The sequence below is a fragment of the Hemitrygon akajei genome, chromosome 13, assembly GCF_048418815.1.
Source record: "Hemitrygon akajei chromosome 13, sHemAka1.3, whole genome shotgun sequence".
NCBI lineage: Eukaryota > Metazoa > Chordata > Chondrichthyes > Myliobatiformes > Dasyatidae > Hemitrygon > Hemitrygon akajei.
The window spans coordinates 55,631,289-55,649,309 of record NC_133136.1 but is presented as its reverse complement, the minus strand read 5'-3'; the positions used below and the strand labels follow the sequence as shown (position 1 = coordinate 55,649,309).

General features: G+C 43.7%; 1 protein-coding gene across 3 annotated transcripts in view; it reads left to right on the top strand.

Annotated features, from left to right (window-relative positions):
* The first annotated feature begins 5,805 nt into the window (after positions 1–5,805).
* pdgfra (platelet-derived growth factor receptor, alpha polypeptide) overlaps positions 5,806–18,021 on the top strand; it is a 50,918-nt gene continuing 38,702 nt past the window's right edge. Inside the window, exon 1 of one of the 3 annotated variants that reach the window (XM_073064649.1) lies at positions 5,806–6,031. The gene's annotated coding sequence lies outside the window, so the exon portion shown is untranslated. Of the gene's footprint in view, positions 6,032–6,113; positions 6,763–18,021 lie in introns of those variants that run through there. The other 2 variants (XM_073064647.1, XM_073064648.1) reach the window with 2 other exon arrangements.

Sequence of the window (18,021 nt, the reverse complement as noted above, 5' to 3'; positions counted from 1 at the left end):
GAACTGTGCTCATTTGAGCTCTCGACTTTACAGTTCCTGCTCTCGTAATACGGCTCCGCTCTGTGAACTCGGACACACAGCATTTCTCAGACATAGGGGAGGCGGCACAAAATGTCTCTCGATGCTCAAATTAAAAGATCATTAGGCAACTGCGGAAAATGAAACTGGTTTCATCTATTGATTCCAACTTTAAGTTTGTTGATGGGACAACATTTGTTATCAATTTTGGGTAAAATTCAGAGAATTTTAACTCTGCAGTTTGTTGATTTTCGGTCAACTCACTATCAATACCACATCTATCAGCCTGTCTATTGTCTATCTCTACTTATCTACTTCTGACTGGCACTTAATGTTCTACCCACCTATCGAGGGCCTTTTGGATCCTTTTGCTTGCTTACCTTCCGGATGATCTCAGAATATTTCTCAATCTACTGTTTTTCGATAAACTAAAGTGTTTAGTGAAATGCTTCATTCTGGGCCATTGCTTGGAAAGGCGGTCTGTTTTTTTTTGTCCCGAGGATCCACGTCTTGTCCCAGGTAAAAAACCAAGCGAGGGCAGGACTCAATTCCAGTCCCGGTACGGATGGAATTGTGGTTCCACCGGACAGCGGAGTACGCCGAGCCATTCTGAGCTAGACGTATACTCACGCACATTGTCTTTGGCTGGAAGGGTGCTGCCTTCTGGACAATTCCACCTTTAGGAAAGGGTTAAGATCTTCCGGAGACTATAACAGCACGTTTTGTTTTAATTCTTCCTTTGCGATTTTAGTTTTCTCTGAGCAATTCCGTGGATGTTCCTGTGGGAATTGGGCAAGGATAGAGAGGGCTGGTCACATACGCCTGACTTCAATGCACCAGGGAAACCTCGAACACGATTCTTAGACTCTCTTATCCCAATGCACAGCCAAATCAATTTGCAGGCCGTTCTGTCAACAAAACTATCAAAGGAAACAACATCTGCATAATGAATTAATAATTGAAACTATTGACTGGCTGGAAAGAAAATAGAATTGACGAATGATGGACGTAGCTGTAAGCTCAATCGTGGTATTATGAATTAGATGGGTCAAATGGGATATGACCTTATCCTTTAGTTGGTACATAGAACGATAATAATTGTGATCTACCTTCACGCTCTCCAGCGTTAAAACGTATCACATGTCAAACAAACATCTTACTTCGATCATGAATGTTTGTGCTTGTCAGACGGTGGTGGGGTGTGGGCATTCAGAATATTTGTAACGAACTTTTGATTGATGGTTACCCAGATTTATTCCCAGGGTATGAGACGATCTTGTTTTTGATTGGGTAAATAATGGGATGACGTTTCCTTAGTTGGGCTGATAGAACCAGAGTCACCGTCTCAAAGAAGAGAATTAGCCCGTTAGAACGGGGAGAGGAAAAAATAATTTTTGTCCAGAGGATGGTGATTTTTCTTTTGGAGTCCTTTATCCTTGAGGGCTCTGGAGACTGAAAAGTTAAGTTTATGCAGTTCAGAGATCTTTGGATATTAAGGTAATCAAGAAAAAAGAGGATTGCACAGAAGAATGGCACTGAGGTAAAAGACCAGCCATCAGCAGGGCAAGGGGCCGAATAGTCGACTCCTATTTCTATCGAATGGGTTCCAGTCAATAAAACGCGTTTCCAGATAGAGAGAGGGCTCGAAGTTAGAAGTTATATGCCCCGCAGACATTCTGTTACCTATGATTGAAGGCGCAGTATCTCCCAACATTCCAGATACAGTATCTGCGACCCAACAAACAATCCAACCTCCAAAATAAATCCTATGGTCTGAAGTCGTAAAACTAAGCTCGCAAACTGAAGCCAGCTGTGCTCTTTGTCACACGTGTTAAACGTGCTTGAACATCAACTAGTAAAACTATGGTCTCAGAAATGGGATCAAAAAGCCTCTGCAAGTTTTATCTGCAGTGAGTTGGCGGGTACACGGAAATAACTGCTCACTCACACTGCCTCGGCCCAAGTAGATTACATTTAAAACACAACGCAAAAGTTAATATGGACATCCCCTCCCACCCAAAAGAACGAGAAGCCTGACCCACTACTCATATGGAACAGAGCAACGGTCCTTTTGAGACGAAACGAACTCGCTGCGTGGGGTTGTGGTTGAGTCACAAAGCCTGGACTCTATTAGTTTTCACATCCAACCTTTGTGTAGAAAGAGGAGAATATTTTACTCAATATTCATCGCATATTGGGTTTGATAAAAACCTTTTATCATTTTATAGGCCACTTTGAGTCCCAGCACATATGGTCAGGGAGTTAGTACTAAGGGGACCTTTGGTAAATCATCAAGGGACACATATGGTGAGCATTTTAACGCTATCAGACGCACGGCCTGATAAGAAACAAATAAACAAACAGACCCGTCAATTTGGGAGACTTTTTTTTAAACCCTCCCACCCATTAGGACCACACAGATCCACTCGGACTGTCGGGCAGTTTGCTTCTGAGCAGATCTCCCCATGCAAGGAAGAGGGCCCAGCTGCTCAGGTTTAACAACCCGCGTTCAGCTACGGGCACAGAAATGTTTGGCGGTGAACTAAAAGTTGGGATTGGTAAATAACATCCCACTGAGCGGCACCAGTCCCAGTGATATTCGCCATGGCCTTGCTCTACCAAACTTGAGGCAAACAGAAGGCAAACTAGTTTTCTGCCGCTGCCCTAAACGAGATGGTTCTGCACAATTTGTCCCTCCCAAGGTCGGCAAATAACTTCTCACACAAGAGGATTTTATTTCGGTAAACGCCTGTTAATGAGCGAGCACCAGAGGCTACTCGAATGAAAGCGGTTATCGCAGTTAGATGGTCAGAGAGGAGCCGGGGCCATTCCTCATTCTCCAGTGAGTGACAGACTCCTCTCACTGGCAAGCATCCCGCGAACGCACTGAAGCTTCGTGATCAGAAACAGGGCGATGCTTTGATTTCCGTTCTGTGACACTGGTGTTTGGAACAGTTTTGCTTGTTTAAAACGCACATCAAAGCATTCATTTCGAATAAGCTCACCAAACAAATGGGGAAAGCAAACCAAATAATTATTAGATTGCGAAATGTTGGGGAAAATTGCATCTTTATATACGAAATGGAGTCTACTCCAACCCACACCTGCATGAAACCGCAATGATTGTACTTTCAATATCAGGAATTAATATCGACATGAAACAAGCTTGCATGGGAGTAATCTGTAAATAAGTGAGCTGCCATTTCCAAATACTTTCAGGGTTTTGCTGACTTTACACAGCATATTGGCGTTGCAAGCTGCACTCCCCCCAGTTTTATCGACAGTGAAAGCAATCGAACCCGAAGTCAGCGAATGCAATGTTGACACATTTTGGATGATCGAGGAGGCTCGGTCACAACAGTGAAGCCAATGGCAGTTGGTGAATTCGCTGGCAGCATTACAGGAGCAACAGCCACGGTTCCGCACGGGGTTTGCACCATCAGCCACAAGGAGAGTCTGCACTAAATTGGATTGTTTTCTTCGGGACGTACCGGAAGCTGAGGGGGGAGAACTGATAGAAATACGTCTAAGAGAGGCCTAGACAGGGGAGGCAGCCCGATTCTTCTTCTCGGGGTGGAAATGTCAAATACTAGAGAGGATAACGTTAAAGGGAGAGGGGGAGAAATTGAAAAGAAATTTAGAGGGATTTTTTTTAACATAAGGAATGATAGATGCCAGGAACGCGCTGCCTGGAGAAGAGGTGGATGGCGACGTTTAAGGGCATTTAGCCAGGCAGGGAAGGAGATTATAGACCATATGCATAGTTTGATTGGTAGCACGGTCGGCACAGGGTCGCGGTGGCCGAAGGGCCAGTTCTAGGCCGTGCTGTTCTATGTTCCTTCCTATTCGCGCCTAATGGCAGTGAAACTAGGGCGTCCGAGCAAGCGCCTTTACACAGGGCCAGAGGAATCTGATCAACCCTCGCCACGAAACAGATGGATTCTTCAGACATGCCAGCTCTTGCCCTGATCGACTTTAACTCCAGAGTGGCAGAGCGGTCAGGACTGGGGAGCGTGTGTCAATTGTGTTGTTCAGGTGCTGAATTAGCCGGGGATATTATGTTTAGCGATGGGGTGTTGAAACTATGGCACTCTGATCCGTACTGACCAGTATGCTGATGAGAAGTGGCCACCCAGCAGGATCTGGAGTGATGGGCAGTGTATTGGGAATAGCACCACTCCAATCCAATCTGGACAAACCAACGAGCCAATGCAAGATCTAAATCGCCATAAAAATAAAAATAAAGAAGTACTACGAATCTGCCATGGCGGCCCCAAACCCCTCCCCATCTAACACACACTTGTATTCAGTTTGTCCCGACCATGATGTTTACATCGCTCCGTCAAAGTCGGTGACCAGTTTGTTTCCAGAGGCTATCGAGAGCTTTCCGATCAAAAGTCCGCCTCTCGGGCCAAACACAAGTGTCCAGTTCTTTGGTAAAGTCCCGTAACCACAATCTAGTTCTAACCAATGTGGATCAGCGACACTAACTGTTTGCCTATAACAAACTAAAGGAACTCGTCGTGAAGGAGGCGGCTATAACTAAATGGTAAATGTCAATGAAAGAGAGGTAGTTACACAACATGTATCTAACGCATTGTTATGGAAGGAAAGGACTAGCCGAAAGAAAGAGAGCGGGAATAACAGGGAAAAGCAAATTAATTTTTAAAAAAAGAGTTGGTGGAAGGTGAAAGGTAAATGTAAAAACTGAGAAGGCCCCCCCACCCCCCAAAGCTCTGTTTATTGCCCGGGAAGTGGGCAGGGGTACACGCTGCCCCGTCACAACGTTTCCACTGAAAACAGTCGAATGGCCCAGCACGGTGCCGTCGACTGGTCACTTTGGTATTCCCGCGCACCCCAAAACAATCGGTCTGGCCTGGCGTTGCCTCCAACGATTTGCTGAAGCATGTGGAAGTAATAGTTCGTCTGTACCTTCACAGCGCTGAAGATATATTACATCAGCTAGCGGCTGGAGGCAAGATGAGAAACAGCACTTAAAGCAAAAAAAAACCCAGAACCCTCGCAGCCGTTCTTTCTAACAGACTGACTGACACATGCTTTACCACCCGTGTATAACCCTCTGTGCCATACTTCACCCCCTTTCCAATACCCCCCTTAAATCTCCCACACGTCCCGCACTGTTTTCTAAAGCAGAGAAAGGGACTGAACCCCAGAGGTAAACAAACGGTTCGGGACACCCTTATTATGCACTTATCTGAGATTTCTGTGCAAAGAGCCTGTTAGCGTCACCTCCAAGCGAAGAGCAACTCGGTGGGACAGAGCAAGGGCGCCTCCTTCTTTTACTGATGGGAGTTGCTTTAATTCATTCCTCAAAACGTCCAATTTATCACACAGCAACACAATTACATAGTGTTAAGAAATGGGTTCTGCTTTTCAAAAACTTAATTTTCCCTGCAGATTTATGGCGGTCATAAACGCTGAGAAAAAAAGCTCTCCTTCCGACCAAAAAAAAGGCGGTACGTTCTTCTTAACTCCAATTACTTTAATTTTGGTTAAAATTCTTTCTTAGGGAATATTCTGGCGCAGAGACATTGCCCTGATAAATTAAAGGCTCGCCTGAGGTGAAAATCTATTCACGAGAATCGGAATGCGAAAAAAGCACAAAAGAAAAAAAAACATTTTCTTCTATATAAAACTTTCTTCAAAAAGCACATATGGCAACTTTCTGAGCAAGACAGCCCTGGATGTGACTGTGCCCTATTGGATAAGAGTTGAAGAGGCCCAGCCTCCAGAATCAGAAGCCAGCAAGACTCCCGGCGCTGACTAAGGGGGGAGGACTCTTATTCTGAAGCGACCACAGGCGCTTCATTTCCTGACAGTTATTTACTTAAAGCAAATGATTAGTTTTTTTGGAAGGATGGACTGCAACATTGAATCAATTACAAAACGCTGTTCTGTGCGCCCATTAACAGCCAGAGTCCGACTCTAACGTTAAACCTCTATGTTGCCCCCCGTTTTAAGAGGAGTTTGTGGATTTACCACTTTACGCAAGGTAAGGAGAGAGTGATGTAAAATTTATTAAGGCGATGCTGCTTTGTATTGTCGTCACTGAAAGCCAATTTCGTAAAGAAATTTCGTGTTACAGAGGAGTGACAGCGGAACCCAGGTCGCTTCGTTCTTCCACACACAGACCCAGTTGTAGCATTGTTTCGAACTTATTCTGCGAGTAATCCTCCCGTTGTATTAACTTTGGCGACTGTGCACTGAAGATTGTTATCTTTGGCTTAAAAAAGTGTGCGAGAGTATGCGTTTTTTTAAAATCTTGGTCGAGGGGCTGAAGTTTGAAGTAGAATGTTTGCCTGCGATTGCAATACATTTCTTGCTGTTGAATGAGGCAAGTGAAAGGTTCCTTTGGATCGCGTTGTGTCACGTCAGCCCGCTTGCTGCATTTCACTCGGACAGCACTAACGCTGATGGCTCCAGTGCGCAAATTCTATAATGACAAACACATTGGCGTTGGATGTGGAAGCCATTGGGTGCCTGCGTCAGGGATTTAAGGAATTTCGAACAAGATACAGGCTTTTTTTTTCTGGGACTACTCTGCTGTCCTGGGATCGAGGGTGGAGGAGGGAGAGATTTTTGGATTGTTCAGGAGCCCTGCCATGTGGATGAATCACATAAACAGGAAGGAAAGTAGAATGGTGCCAGGACATTTGGATTGTCTGTGAGCAGGCTGTACCGAGAGACTTGTGCGGGACTTTTCGGTGGGAGAAAGTGGCCGAGGTAGGAATGGAACAGTTGTTTACTTCACGGTGCGACCCTTTGTCTTCGAGCTTTCTGCCCCACTACTACCCCCATCACTCTGTTCTATTTGCGCTCAGCTCCCTCCCCCTGTTCCTATGACTGCTTCTTTTCAGCATTAATATTTTTCTCTCTGTATCTAGACTCCCATCAGTAAAGCTGTTCTCGTCCGTTCTTTTCTCCTCTCTCTGAGGTGTAGGGTAGTCTTTCCTAAACGCACCCACCCCTTTCCCCCATCCTTTCCTTCCCGATCCCCCCCCCCCTCATTTTCTACTCCACTCTTTCACCTTTTCCCCGCCTCACTCCTTTGGCCTTCTCTCCATTTCCTCTCGCCACCCCTCTTTCTCTCCAGCCCCTTCCCCCTACCCTCGTACACATACTCATCTGTAGTCTATTATAAGTCCCCCTGCTTTTACAGTTCTGTAATATTTTAAAGGAACGGGACTCGCAGTTCCCCAGCACCGCACACCCAGCTACATTCCCTCCTTATCTTTCTCGGCCACAATCTTCCCCCTCTCCTATCACCCTCTCACAGCCACTCCCGCCCAACCACAACACTTGGCCGGTTTTTCACACAGCAGATTGAGAAACAGCAGGCGGGCAGTCGTAGAACCATTTGGCCCGCAGCTATCTCAGCTCTTTCCCCAAGTGCCAAAGCCCAGCGGGAAGACTGAAGCAGCTGTCCCGAGTGGCACCGAAATGGTTAACGTGAGCCAAGGCGAATAAAGAGAGTGGGCATCTTAACTCCGTCGGTCGCTGGCACGTTCAGAAGTGGCGTCTTGCTGTTGCATGAAACTATGTGAAGCCTAATTCCATGGAACGCCTGTAAGACAAGCTTTTGATAAAGCAATTTCTATCACAGGGATAACCTTTCTGTTTGCCCCAGATTAATCCCTTTATTTGACAAACTTGAGGCGACTATTTAAACTCTTATAACCCGTTACTTTTTGTGTGGCCATGTAGTTGTATACCGGACATGGAATTCAATCTTCTATTAACTTGTAACTGTACTGGGAACGGTTTCTAGTGCCGATTCAGACCAGGCGGTGATGCTAGCCGCTTTTCTGAGGCGCGGAGAGGTTGGTACAAGCGGCGAAAGCTTTTACCAGTTCACATCAGCACAGGAAAGTTTTCAGTAAGCCAGCCTTCCTCTTTCTGTAGCGCAAGAGGGGGTTTCGTTGCCCGAATCTCATCTTCCACTGTCCGAGGGAGTGAGTAGGGTCTCGGATGGTGGCGGTGGTTTGGTTCTGGCCCTCCGAGCCCGGATTCAGCTCCGCTTGCCGATGCATTTCAGAGGGGCATCATTAAAAGCGGTTCGCTCAGTCTGATAACCAAGTCTCTTACTCTAGTGGGCAGATGGACATCGTAGACCCCAAGAACACTCCAAACACTTTCAGTCAGAAAGCGAAGCCCAGATTAACGAATTTTCTGTTGAGAAATCTTTAGTAGTCAAGAGGCAAATAAAATTACCGAACTCATACAAGACTGAAATGCCCAAAGATGTAACTAATGGAAAGTATTGGGAAGTGTTAAACGCTTGGCGTAGAAACGAAAACAAGGCAGTTTCAATCTTGTTTTCACTAACTTAGATCGAATAATTTATTCGGTTTGGAATCAGAACCCAAGGATTGAAATGACCAAAACTACAACTGATGTCAAGTATTAGGACGGTGTATTATATTCATAGCAAAGAAACGAAAACAAGGCTGCTTCAACTTTGTTTTCACTGATTTAGATCGAATTATTCACAGGACACAACGTTGGTAGTTAGAACCGAAGTACATTTTAAAGATGAAACATGGATCTATAGCTCCCCCTATACAATGAGAGCTGAATTGCACCCGGGGTTTAAGAAAGGATTTAAGTTGTTGCAACAATTCTCTTACGGGAAAATAAATGGCAATAATCAATTTTCAAGAAGTGGTAGTTCCGGGGATAATTTAATTGACCCAGTTGATAGGTTATTTTATTTTGCAGGGCCTTTGGACGAATTTACTCCAGTTTAGGAGAGTGGTGTTTACTCTCCGCCACGTTGTTGACACACACTCGCTGGTTATTCCCATCCGGTATCCTAAGTGTATTGGAGGTTCACAACACACTAGCTGTAGAAGTAAATCGAATCAAACGCTCGCTGCAGTGTGCTGACACTAGAAGACAGAGTGCTGGAATATTGCGCTGACACGGGAAGGTTTTCAATAAACCACCCTTCCTCCTTTATATGTACCGGTTTACACTACGCAGAATATGAAAATTAATTAAGATGTATGGAGATTTAACAATTGGGGATGTATTTCGCTGGAATTTGTTAGATGCCGGCGGATTAAACAGCCTCCGTTGTAACAAATTTTAACAAAACAATCCATCTATCTGTATTGATATACTTTCTTCGAAAGGAAACAACGTTCATAAACAAAAATACTTATTACATGTTTTCCGCTTTTAAGTTTAATTATGGTCCAACATGTCACTCATTTAACGAATACAGTGTATCTTTAAATTAAAATAGTCATTTTCTCCGTAAGCCTGCAGTTTAAAAATGGCAAAATACTTCTTGAATCTAGAGTAAATTGCAGGATTCATTTCCAGGGGGAATTTAAACACCAGCGTCTGATTTAAATATAGCCCAGAACCCTTGCTCGCCGTAATTAACATTACTGATTTCTCCGAAATAGAAGATTACAGTCTGTGCCTGTTACTCTTTGTTTCCGCCTCACCGACAGGGAAATCGTCAGTAGCACCCGTATTCCACAAGTTCCAACTTCCAGGGAAAAGTTACCTCTGCACGAACTGTTTCCCGCCGTAAATCACCCGCTAAAGGGGATGATATTGAAGGATATAGCTCTTGTCTCTTTACCTCTAAAAAAAACCAAATGTAACAATATGCGAAACTGTTAAACTATTAAAATAATCCCATTTAATTAAACTAATTCACTTGGTTGATCTTTAGCATCCTAATATAAACATAATATGAATGGAGTTTAGCTGTTTCTCCTGGCCAGTTGCTTAGGTTTAGATTTTTCGGAATGATTACACGTTCGATTTGTTTCCACGTCCAAATGTACACACAGCGTACAAGACTATAACTAAAATTGGAAAAAGTACAAAATTACCGCAATAAAAAATAAAAGCGTGCTATAAAATATAAAGTTGGATGCGGATGTTGTGTCTGTATAGCGGAGTTTTTTGCGTCCGCTATCAGTCTGAATGATAGTGGCGGGTGGGCGTGGCCGCTCAGATGCTGGCGCTTCCCTGCAGCGGTCTGCTTTCGGTGGAGACACAGCTCCACCTGGCGGACAATCGCTGGAAGTACGAACACTAGACCGTGTTGTTTTGCAGTTAAATTCTCTCAGGCTTGCTTCCTAGCGAATACAAAATTGAGGAATTTTCTTTAAATACTAATCATCTAAGAAATAAGTAATAGCTTTAAATGAGGCAATCTCTTGGCTGTAGACATCATGTCCTGACTGGTGAAGTTAAAGCAAAGAGACTTATCTATCTATCTATCTAATTAGCAGCTATTTTCTTTGCATGCTCAGTGATTATGGCTTCTCACTGGCATTCTCATGCCAGTCGGCTTTGAGCTGTTGAACTGTTACTGCAAATACAGGGAATTAATTGTCATAATGAACTGAAAAGGGTTTTAAAATGAAAGCAATCTCCCATTGTAATCTCAGTTCTAATTCTGTACAGATGAGTTTACCTACCTCAGACTCTATGTGACAAAAGCTCTCACAGATCATAGTTCTTTAAGTAGAGAGTATGAGAGGATGTTGTGTTGTGAAGATGCACGCTTCTTCCCTTGGGGCATGGGTTATGTTTTGTCTTCCCTGTTAAGGTCTTCTCTGAGGGTCAGTGTGTTGCCAGCTGAAAGCAGGTTTTGAATGAGCAGAGTCTTTCTTTCCATTCACAGATCATCTACTAAATGACTACAGATGAGTTTATGACTGAATGTTTGCCAAGTTGGATCCATACTGAAGTGTGCAGGCTTGTGTTTTTTTGGAGGGGGAAGGGGAGGATGAGCAGTTCCAGACGGTAATCAGGAAAGAGAATAAACTGTAATTCAAAATCCCTTTAACACCTCAGAGGGGGGTAATCTGCCTGAGATTTTAGTGAAGTGGGAAATGGATTCGAACATTTTTTATTTTTCTAGAAATCCAGGCCAGAAGAAATTGGAAGATTTCACCATTGGCAACTACTAGCACATAATTCATGCTCCCTTACTCCCTTAATGCAAAAGGCTGTAGTTTTCTCAATTCACACTGAGTGGCCACTTTATTAGGTACCCCCTGTTTCTGCTCCTCTGTTGCTGTAGCCCATCCACTTCAAGGTTCGGCATGTTGTGCATTCAGGGAAGCTTTTCTGCACACCACTGCTGTGACGTGTGATTGAGTTACTGTTGCCTTCTTGTCAGCGTGAACCAGTCTGGTATTCACTAGGTGTTTTCATCCACAAAACTGCCACTCATTGGAAGCTTATCACATCATTCTCTGTAAACTCCAAGGAAAATCCCAGGAGATCAGCTGTTTCTAAGATACTCAAACCACCCTGTCTAGCGCCAACAAACATTCCATGGTCAAAGTCGCTTAGATCACATTTCTTCCCCACTCTGATGCTTGATCTGAGCAGCAACTGAACCTCTTGACCACGTCTGCATGCTCCTACTGTTATATGATTGGTTGATTAGATATTTGCATTAATGAGCATGTGTATAGGCATACCTAATAATGTGGCCACTGAGTGTATACCCAAAAGACATATTTTTAAAACTGCCCAACAAAATCACAGAAATAAGCTCCATAAAAGTCATTTCCATCCAAGATTTTGGTCACCATTCAGAATAGCAATGATTGTCAATGTTTGAGTGTCTTTTAATGCATCTTTGGAGCAATAAAGATGCAATGCAAATTCAGTAGTAGTTTCTCTGTAGTATATTACCTGAAAAAACATAAAGTACAACCATTCTATCATGTTTCAAATATTTTATTTATTTTCTATGTTTATTCCTCAAATCTCTTTCCGTTTTGCACTTTTTTGGGGAAGCATGTGAGAACGCTGTTCTCCCTCCAGGAGTTTGACATGGCATATTTGGGGCCAGATCCTGTCTCGGCAAGCATGGTTGACGGTACATTATCACGCTGAGGGGAGGCTTCTTGTGAGCTGCGTGTGCAGTGGAAACCTACACCAATTCTTCATAGGATTGAGAAGCCCATCAGGGAAAGTGGCCACACACTGGAACGTCACAGGGAGCAAGCTCAGGAAAACCTCCCTTGTGTTGTGTGTTCCATAAACCCTCAGCTTGTCGCTGACCTTCATTCTCAGGTTCATTTCCCCAAGAGTTGTTTAAAATTCCTGTGTTATGTGGCAGAAATTCAAATGTTGACTTCACATGATTAGTGGAGAGATTTAGGAAGAACTGATTTCGAACTGTTTGTGCTGAAGTACTGGATTAAACTATGTCCCTGGAACAAATATTGCCAGCAAGCAAATATGCGTTTGCTACAGGATACTCCGTATTACAATGACTTTTGGCAATCAAGGCTGATTAACTTTCAGAGGAACGCAACAGGTCAGGCAACATCCGTGGAAAGGAATAAAGAGTCGACGTTCCTCCAGCACTTTGTGTGTGTTACTCTGGATTTCCAGCATCTGCCGAATCTCGAACAAGAGAAAATCTGCAGACGCTGGAAATCCGGGCAGCACAAACACAGTGTGCTGGAGGAATTCAGCAGGCCAGGCAGCGTCTATGGGAAAGAGTACACTCAAAGGGTTTTGGCCTGAAACGTCGACTGTACTCTTTTCCATAGATGCTGCCTGGCCTGCTGAGTTGCTCCAGTACACTGTGTGTGTAGCTCTGCCATTCTTTCTTTTACGCTGAGTCCTTTTGCCATGCTCTCAGAGTAAACTGCTGTCAGAAAAGAGCAAATGAGTTCCTGGTCAAAGCATTTCCCTATTGGAATGTTCTCATTTAGCCTCTAGTGAAGTTAAAGTAATAAAAAATCATTCCAAAATGATAAAATGGCTTTCAGAATCATATTTTTTTAAGTTGTGGTTATTGGTGGTCCCAGGGCATTAGTGCAGGTCAGTGCCCTGGGACCATCTGACTTCGACTGCCTCTTTAGTGACTTCCTTCCACCAGTGTTATTGCATGGATGTTCCCTGATGGTTGCACAGTATTCGGTCTCATCTGTAGCACCATCTGAAAGTGAGGCTCCCAATGCCTTCATGCTGCAGACCTAGATGACTTTCAGGTATCAACTTATAAATGGCCATTTTGAGCTTGTGCCACAAGACAGTCAGGCAATGACTATGCCCAGGCTGGTGCCTCATCATTAACCCTTCCCATTCAATATGATCGCCAAGTCCCTTATCATGAACATCTTGGGGTCCCCATTGACTCGAGGGACAAGTGGACCAGCTGTGGTTTGAAGTGTGGGAGAAGAGCTGGGTAACTTGCAGTGTCCCAGCATCCACAAGACACAAGGCAAGAGGATGATTAAATTGCGTGGATGCTGACATTCAAAGATCGGTACAAAACATCCAGTGAAAGCACAGCTTGATTGGCGGTCCATTCATCCCTGTATTCCCAAGAACAACGATTTTGTTCTCCTCTACACGTGTGCTGGAAAGGAGATGAGACAATCTCGAGTTACTGGGCAACAGCGGCTACACAATGCCCCGCTATTACTCACCTGGGCTACCCTGACACTGTAACCTCCATCCATCACTGTGAGGACAAGGTATCAGGTGCAGGGAACTCCAAAGTCTGCCAATTGCACTGGGAAATACATTGCCAGTCCTTCACTGCAACTGGATCTATATCTTGGAATTTCCTGCCAACAGAACCATGGGAATTCCTTCACCAGAAGGACTGTAGCATTTCAGGAAGGCCGCTCACTGTCATCTCTCTCAAGGGCAATTAGGGCCGGGCAATAAATGCTGGTCTTGCCGGTGATGCTCACATCTGGAAAATGAATAAATAATAAAAATGCTGTTCTTGTGCAGAGCAAGGGATATCCTTTAAAAGGAACTATTGGTTGTAAAAACTTGCTGCTTCTGCAGAGTATCCAAGAGTATTGGTGCTCTAAAAGGGAGCATTTTCTGTGATCCCCACCTTGGTTTGAAGATTGCCCTCGTTTCCTGTCCATAGATATGGTCGATACATATATTTTCCTTTCTGTTAGCGAACTGAGTAAACACTCAATCTTACAGTAAATGATCAACAATTACCAGTAAATGTATATTGAAAATCAAGTTAATTAAATAATTATTGATCTAACAAAAGAACCTGGTGAATGGCACTGTGCAGGGTCTTCTAAGAACTGGGAATGTTTATCCACTAAGCTTGTGTAAAAGCTGATTTGAAAACTGCTTACAGCTTAACCACCACTGGTATTTAGAGGGACATTCCAGCGTAGACCAAAGAGTGCTGGGCTGTCTGGGCTGCCTTCATTTTGTTTGATGATTTGTTAAATCAATGCCAAATGAGATGATCTCATTTGTTGAATTTGAAGAACAACGTAGTTGCCCCTGGTGTGTTGGTCAATGTTCATTCCTCGGTCAACATTACTAATGAGAAGTTGTTTGTTGTTCTTTTTCAACGCCTTGTGCCACATCAGGTGGTATTCTTGTCACTTGGGTTGCATTTGACCATTTCTTTACGAGCCGAGTTGCTTGCTTGGCGCTCAACCCAGCATGGGTGGAAGGCGTGCAAGGGGCCGGCTGGACCCTAATTCTGGACCACTCACCTCAAAGTCTGGTGCTGAAGCCACTACTCCACCAGCCAGCTAATGAAAGAGAAATGTTAGGCTATTATTACATAGGTGTTGAGGAAGCTTAGTGTGTTAATCAGTGGTCAGTTTCCTGTTTTACTGCAATTATTATTTAAAATGCTTTCTGGGCTGTAAAGATCTTAGTCACATAGTGCAATTTAACCACAATCCTGCCCTCTTTTATCTCTAAATGCATGTATTTTTAAAATTTTCTTGACTGATAATTCTTCTTCTTCTTCTTCTTCTTCTTCTTCTTCTTCTTCTTCTTCTTCTTCTTCTTCTTCTTCTTCTTCTTCTTCTTCTTCTTCTTCTTCGGCTGTCCATCAATTTTCAATGATAACTGAGGACTGGGCAGGGTTGTATGGAAGACCTGCAGTTGCCCAAGCTGCAAGTCCCCCCTCTCCATGCCACCAATGTTGTCCAAGGGAAGGGCATTAGGACCCATACAGCTTGGCACTGGTGTCATCGCAGAGCAATGTGTGGTTAAGTGCCTTGCTCAAGGACAGAACACATTGCCTCAGCTAAGGCTCGAACTAGCGACCTTCAGATTACTAGACTGATGCTTTAACCACTTGGACTGATAATTCTAAAGTGTAAATATTTGAATTCATCTCAACATGGATACAGAAATGCTTCCTATCCCTTATGAATGATGTCTATCCTTCCATCTCTGTCTGTGTATTCACCTTCCCATCACCGTAAGCCCCTCTCACTCCCTGCTCTCCCATTCTCTTGGCCGTTTGCACACACAATTCCTCCACATAATGTTGTTTTGATACATCACGTTTTGCGGGGTTAGAGGGCTGTCTGTCATTTATTGCAGGGAAACCTAATGCATCAGTAGTCAGTGGAAATCTAAGACTAACTTCAATAGCAAAATACAGTGGATGTGGCAAATCTGATTTTTTTAAAAAAAGGGATGATCTGGAACTCTTCAGCAAGCCAGCTAGCATCTGTGAAGAGATAAAGAGTTCATGTACCTTCATCTGATTAGGGGTAAGTTGGAGATTTAAGTAATGGAAGCAGGAAAGAATGGTGGAGAGACAAGGATGGTCTGTGAGAGCTGGAAACCTGAAGAGATTGGATGTAACAGCAGTGATAGTCGTGACTGAAAGAGGATGGTAAAGGCTCACAGCTAATGGAAGTTGTTTCTGCACAGCCAAACAAAATTTGTATTTACCACAGGAGGACTGAGGAAAAATTCTAAATAGCGAAAATATAAAATAGGAGGCTGAGTTGGGAATTTACACGAAATTGTTGAATTCAATGTTGAACCTGGAAGGCTGCCATCTGTCAAGCTGGTGGGTGGCTTACTGATCCTCAGGTTTATGTGGAGCTTGATCAGAATGATGTAGGAGACCAAAAATAGAGAACTCAGAGCAAGGGTGAATTGGGAAATTAAAGTGATTGTAACTGGAATTCTTTTTTTCAGTCTTTATGGAGGTCTTGATCCAAAATATTGAGTCTCCCTTGGCCTACAGACATGTCCCCAGCCCACTGAGTTTTTATGGCACGAGGTCCTTGCACCTCGTGTCTTAGTTCAGTAAAGGTGACATTCAGTCAGTGTAGGGTGTCAAAGATGTCGAGGAGACCACATTGTGGAACCGATCTCTGTGCACCATCTAGGAGGGAATGTAAATGAATGGCTGCCTCACTTGGGAAGGCTGTTTGGGGAACTGGACTGTGGGAAGGGAGGATGGAAAAGCAAGGCCAAGTGTTGCAGCCACTGTGGCTGCATAGCAAGTTGCCACTGGAAAGGGGGATGATCAAATGTAAATTTATTCAAGGAGTAATTCGTTGGGTTTGACGAGCCTTGATGCCAAAAATGGCTTCTCTGATGTTTACCCTGGTCAATTGTGTGAAACCTTTGTGGTGGAAAGCTCTTTTATTATCCTAAGAACCTTTGCTATCGTTAGGCTCCCTGCTTTTTACTCCTTCTATTTAGACCTTAGGTCCTCAAGTGCAATGTTTGTTGCCTAGGTTCATCCACTTTAGCCATCCTTACATAGCTCTAGCGCTAAAAGAGTCTGAACTGAGCACCTGAACTGTAGTGAAGTGTTGGTGCTGGCAGAACTCAGCAGGCCAGACAGCATCTGGCAGTGACGACCTCCTCCATAGATGCTGTCTGGCCTGCTGAGTTCTGCCAGCATTTTGTGTTTTTATTTATTTCCAGCACCTGCAGATTCACTCGTGTTGCCTTTGAAGTGTTGGTGTCTTTGGTGACACTACTTAGCTTTGTATAGACTGACTTCACTAATGTTAAAATGGCTTAGCTAAGAAATCATGCAGAGATGGAAGGAAACATAGAAAACGTTATAAACAGTTAACAGGTCAGGTGGAGAAACAAAATTAATGATTCAGGTCACTGTTATTTTTTGTAATTTCAAAACATTAAACTACTCAAAAGAAAATCTTAGAGCTGGGAGATATGTGTATACTTTTGTTTTTACTTTTGGAATAATGACGTATGCCATTTACGCACTTTTACGTATAACCTATAATGATCTTGTAAACAACAAAGAATGCTTAATTAAACAATATCTTTGCAATATTACTCAAATACTACTGAAATATTAAATATACAACAGAGACTGCTGATGAAATATGAGCCTGAATTATTATTTCAGCTTTCCTCTCCATAGCTGCGGTCTGGTTTATTGAATATTTTCGCATTTTCTGTTTTTCTTTCAGATTTCCAACATTTGAAATTTTTTTATATTACACTTGGATCTTTAACAATGTCTAAATTTGCATAACCTGATTCTTAAATCATAAATCCCCAGAACAGGACAGATCCAGGACGGGAATGGGATGGCCCGGTACGTTGTCGCAGCACTAGCGACCCCAGTTCAACTCCACTGCTGCCTGTACGGAGTTTGTACGTTCTTCGGGGGGGGGGGGGGGTTTCCTCCGGGTGCTCTGGTTTCCTTCCACGTGCCAAAGACGTGGCTAATTGGCCACACGGGTGTGATTGGGCTTGTTGGGTACAAGGGCTTGTTAGTGTGCTGTACCTGTTAGTGTGCTAGTACAAATAAGGTAGTAAAAAGTTGGAAAGAAGTAAATAGAAGTGGTGAGTAAATATTGAGAGACCACAGTCTGCCATCACCTGATCTTGTAACCATGTGGTATGTGCAGTACCGATAAAGCAGAGGCAAAGCTGCCCAGAGATTCTCTGTTTGGAGAATATTCAGACACTGATGGGCCATTGCACTCTGATGAATCCAGTTGTGGCTGGTAGGTAAGATGAATGGAGGTTAATATGCTTTTTTCAGCATTGCCTGGGGCCTCAGTGTTGTAAAATTTCCCATGGCTCCGGTACATCCCCAGCTGATGAGGCCAGTGATTTTTTTAACCATTGCTTCTAAATGTTGTAATTCCTGGATCCAGATACAATATCTTGCATTTCTGGGCTGAAGGCTTCATCACTGTGCAATTGGCCCAGGTTGTAGTTCTCTTGTTACTCCATGGAATG